This window comes from Crocuta crocuta, unplaced genomic scaffold, assembly GCF_008692635.1.
Source record: "Crocuta crocuta isolate KB4526 unplaced genomic scaffold, BGI_CrCroc_1.0 scaffold318, whole genome shotgun sequence".
Lineage (NCBI taxonomy): Eukaryota > Metazoa > Chordata > Mammalia > Carnivora > Hyaenidae > Crocuta > Crocuta crocuta.
The window spans coordinates 734,289-739,984 of NW_027531425.1; positions in this window are offsets into that span (position 1 = coordinate 734,289).

Genomic DNA, 5,696 nt, shown 5'->3' on the forward strand with positions numbered 1-5,696 from the left:
AAAGGCGCAGATATCCAGAAGGTGATAAGCTCCATTTGGGATGTAACAAGCTGGACGTGCCAAGAGATCCAAGCCTGGAGCTCAGAAGAAAAGTCTGAGACAGGATTTGGGGGAATCATCAACCTATCACCCTAAACTGAAGCTGTGAAGAGTGAATGACACTATTGAAGGATCTGATTGAGGGGCGCCTGGATGGCTCAGTCGGTTGGGCATCCGACTTCGGTTCTGGTCATGATCTCACAGTTCATGGGTTCGAGCCTTGCGTCGGGCTCTGTGCTGACAGCCAGCTCAGAGCCTGGAGCCTGTCTCGGATTCTGTCTCCCTCTCTCTCTGACCCTCCCCTGCTCACGCTGTCTCTCTGGGTCAGAAATAAATAAGACATTAAAAAATTTTTTCTTGAAGGGTCTGATTGAGGAAGGAGATCTAACTTTGTAATTAAATTAAATTAAAATGTCAAGAGGGGCGCCTGGGAGGCTCCGTCAGTTAAGCATCCAACTTCAGCTCAGGTCACAATCTCACGGTTCGGGGGTTCGAGCCCCACATCAGGCTCTGTACTGACAGCTCAGAGCTTGGAGCCTGTTGCGGATTCTGTGTCTCCCTCTCTTTCCGACACTCCCCTGCTCACGCTGTCTCTCTGGGTCAGAAATAAATAAGACATTAAAAAATTTTTTCTTGAAGGGTCTGATTGAGGAAGGAGATCTAACTTTGTAATTAAATTAAATTAAAATATCAAGAGAGGCGCTGACAGCTTGCAGCTCAGAGCCTGGAATGTGCTTCAGATTCTGTCTCCATCTCTCTGCCTCTCCACTGCTCTCTCTCTCTCTCTCAAATATAAATAAATATTAAAATTTAAACATTAAAAAATGAGAAACCAGTACACACCTATTAGGACACTCAAAATCCAGAACATTGACAACACAAACACTGGTGAGGATGTGGGGCAACAGGCACTCGATCTTTCATCGTTGCTGGGAACACAGACGGTACAGCAACTGGAAAGCAGTCTGACAGTTTCTCCCAAAACTCTTACCATATGATCCACTAATTGCACTCCTTGGTATTTACCTGAAAGAGCTGGAAACGTTTATCTACACAAAAACCTGTTTCAGAATTGGCAAAACTTGGAAGCAAAGAGATGTCCTTTAGTAGGCGAATGGACAAACTGGCCTATCCACAAGATGGGATACTATTATTCAGCACTAAAAAGAAATGAGCTATCAAGCCATAAAAGGATATGGAGGAAGCTTAAATGCACATTACTAAGTGAAAGAAGCCAATCTGAAAAGTCTACATACTGTATGATTCTAACTACATGACCTTCTGGGAAAGGCAAAACTATGGAGAAAATAGAAAGATCAGTGGTTGTGGGGAAGGGTGTTACGGGTAGGCAGAGCACAGGATTGTTAGGGACGTGAAAATACACTGTATGATATTCTAATGATAAACATCATTAGGGACGNGGGCGCCTGGGTGGCTCCGTCAGTAAAGCATCCAACTTCAGCTCAGGTCACAATCTCACGGTTCGGGGGTTCGAGCCCCACATCAGGCTNTAAATAAATTTTAAAAATAAAAAAAATAAAAATAAATAAAAAACCATATAATTATACATTTGTCCAAACCCAAAGAATGTACAACGCCAGGAGTGAACCTTAAGGTAAACTATGGGTGATTACGACGTATCAACATTGGCTCATCCTGGATAAAAAATGTACCACTCTGGTAGATGGTATTGATGAAGGGGAAGCTATGTATGTATGCGGAGGGGGATATTTGGGAAGGCTCTGTACCTTCCTTTCATGTTATTGTAAAGTTAAAGCTACTCCTAAAAAAAAATGGCTTTTTAAAAAATTAGAGCGTGTCAGCAAACAGACATGTTAAACTGCAAGGCATTAAAAATTAGTATAAATTTTAACATATAAAGTATCTGTGCTTGAGGACCTTGTAATCCACTTAAGAAAACAAAACCAGCCCATCAAATGAAAGCCCATGTAAAGTCAATCTCAAGCTGTGTAACTGATACCATCAGACAGTCCCACGACCCCTTTCTCCGCCACTCCCCACCCAGCCATGTATTAAAAACTCGCTGTCCTCCAAAATTGCCACATTCTCCCTGGCCAGCCTGCTATTTCACAGATTCCTCTAGCTAGAATGCTATTCTCTGTTCCCAGTGCTTTTGGGCATTTACTTGGGAGTGGAACTGCTGGGCATGTGGTTAACTATATGTTTAGCTTTTTGAGAAAACAGTGAACTATTCCTACAGTGGCTACACAATTTTATATTCTCACCAGCAAACGTACAAGGGTTTTGACTTCTCCACACTCTCACCAACCTAGGCTTCTTTTCTGGGCTTTGCTTTTTTTTTTTAAATGGCCTACCTAGTGAGTATGAAATTATATTGCATTGTGATTTTGATTTTCATTTCCCTAAAGACTAACCTAAATAACTTTTAAATATACCTACCTTTCTCCAACCCACAGACTTGTTTTTGACCTATTATATTCCAACAGCCCACGTCATAGGGTGATTAATAGGATGAAATGAGTTAATACATAAATCCACACGGGAAGATTCAATCAAAGCATCTCCATGTCTTTGAAGACTTCCAGAGCCTTCTCAGACAAAGTTCAATGTTCCCTCCTATGACAAAGGTGTATTTTTGTTAAAGCTCCCCCAAGAGTTCTAATATGCAGCCACAGTTAAAAACTACCAGGCAGGGCACCGTTCCCCAAACTGGTCAGATCACAGGAGCCATCTGGGGCACCAATTAAAAGGGCAGATTTCCTGGCCTGGAACCAGATTTTGGAAACAGAATTTCCAAGAGAGAGGCCTGGAAACCTATATTGTAAAAGACATGCCCACAGGTGATTCCTATGGACAGGGCCAGTTTAGGAACCCCTGGGCCATTGGCTAATCAAAGAGCAGTAAACACGGAGGGCAGTTTGAAACAATAATCTGGTTTGCAAATTATGATCGTGCATCCTGGCTCTAGAAAGATAAAGATTACTCGCATTTGGCTGATGACCCACTGCAGCGATGCTGCCCTGAGACTAGCTCCCCACCTGGATGGATGCATCCATCCATCCACATCCACATCCACGCATCCATGGAGCTGAAGACTGTCATCTTTAACCCTTTGCAGTCTGGTGTGCCCTCGCGGTCTACGAAGGCTAGACTCCAGTGTGCACCTCAGGGAGAGCCCAAGCGACCCTTGCATATGCCTCATCCTTGATGGTGCCTCTTCCTCTTTGGTGAAGACATAATACGCCTACTATGTGCAGGAAGTGTTCCAAATGCTGTTATTATAGCCAATCCTCAAAGCATCTCTGACAGAGCAGTGTCTCCATTCTATACTTATGGCTCAGAGATAAGAAGGAGCTGACCCAAGGTCACAAACCTAATATGTGGCTCCGCATGGATTCAAACCCACATGAGTACAAAACTGGGGCACATGCCACTCTGCAGCACTGCCGCTCTATCCCCAGGGACACTTTGCCAGAATATTTCACTTGCTGCTGGGGCTTCCCAGTAATACCCAGAAATTTCAGAACTGCAGCTTCAAACGAGTTGGAAACTTCCTGCCCGAAGGAATCCGGAGAGGGTATCCAGGCGACTTTGGGAAAAGGGAACAGAGTTATAGAGAAGCGAAGGAGATGGTGAGAGCAACTAGCCCTGAGCACAGATGGCCACACTTCCCTATCCCACCCCCATAACTACATCCTCCTAGAACTGAATGAAGCCGGAAGGGGATATCACCTCAGCGCTGGGCAGCAGGAAAGAAGTTGACCTCTGGAAGGGAGATAGGAGGGGAGGGGTTATAGCCAGGGGAAAAATGGGAGGGGGCACCCCTTGCCTGGCAGAAACAAAAGACAGAAAAGTTTCCAGCCGTGTCAGGCTAGTCTTGTGACTATACCACGCTGGTTAGGGGGGCCAGGATTTACAGGGCTCTGGAATTTTATGATGATGCAGGATGAGTATCCAGGTAGCCCATGGAGACGCCATTGGTAGACTGCAGCTCTCCCTGAAGGCTGGCCATGGGACTTGGAGGCCCTCCGGATTGAGGCTAAATGAACCCCATGTTAGGAAAAGTGCAAGACTGAAGAAGCCTGCCCCACAGAGATGCTTCCTCCACAACGAGGACCATCCCCCACCCCCAAATCCTTCACCCCTACCAAAAATCTCATATTCCAAGTGAAAATACTGTGGTTGCAATACAAATGCCATTTCATGACATTGACTCCTCTCCAACCAGTCTTCTACCCTGAACCCATCCTATATAGAAAATTCTGAAGTCACCACCTCATTGTCTTGAAGAGACCTGGGAGAGGAGTGCTGTGAGTTTGTCAGGGTGTTGCAAGGGAGACACCCCTCCCCCACAGAGACCAGTGACCTGACCTGGTATCTGCTGTGGCTGAAGGAAGAGAAGGAGAAGAAAGATGGTAACAGAGAAGTGCTATAGGAGGCACCAGGCCTGGGGAAAGACTTCCTGGAGAGGCACTGCCTGTGACTTAATCGTCTTCCATCTTCAGGATGGACATTACAGGCCACAAGGAAGTCACACCTACATCTGAAAAACAGAGTTCCCCTTGGGGAGGTGGGAATGGGACCCTGCAACCAGTGTCAAGGGAATAGTGTTTCTAAGTGTAGAAGAGCTCTAGACTAACAAGCTTTCAGAGCAAGCATGTCTTGAGGCAGTAGAAGGCCCACGTGAACTTCAGAAGTTCTTGTCATATAACAGTCCGCTGTGGTGCTCACGGTGTCCTCGAGGGTCTATGAACATCCACCCCCAACCGAGTCCCTCCCTCTGAGCATCTGGCTGGCTTGCTACCTGCTGCTAGTTCCTGTCTTTTCATCTGTGACCTCCGCTCCCTACATCCGTGCTTCTCTCTTCACAGATTGTAGCTATTTCTGTTCGTTTAGTAGGGAAGGGCTGGGTGTCTTCCCCTTCCCAAGGTCACAGCTGGCTGGGCTGGAAGGAAGTCTGCCCCCTCCAGCCCTTCTTGGTGGTTGACACTAGGGATCAGCAACCCAGGGTAAGCTACCTGGGTGAGTCTTACCTATCTCATCCGTTATTCATTCAACGTCTTGCTGAGTCCTACTAAGTGCCAGCATCTGAGAACACACAAATGATCAGAGTGGACATAGAGCTCACAGTCTTGTCCGAGTGGCCCTGGGGGTTCAGAAGACCCCAAAACCCAAGTCCTCTATTCATATGCTCATAGAAATATTTGCAATCCCTATAACCAACAAAGGACTCATCTCTGAAATATTTAAAGAACGACTACAAAGCAGTAAGACAGAAAGTCAAATACAAAATGGACCCAAAAAATGGACAAAATACTTGAACAGATATCCAAATGACAAATAAAGGTATGAAAATGTGTTTAACCTCATTGGCTATCAGGGAAATGTAAATTTAAACCACAGTGAGATACTACTACATACTCACCTGAATGGCTAAATTTTTTAAAAATATTTATTTATTTTGAGAAAGAGAGAGAGCAGGGGAGGGGCAGAGAGAGAGGGAGAGAGAGAATCCCACACAGGCTCTGTGCTGACAATGTGGGACCCAATCTCCCAAATAGCAAGCTGAAATCAAGAGTCAGATGCTCAACCAACTGAGCCGCCCAGGTGCCCCCTGAATTGCTAAAATTTTAAATCTTTTTAGACATGAGCACTTCAAAAAATTATTTAGGAGT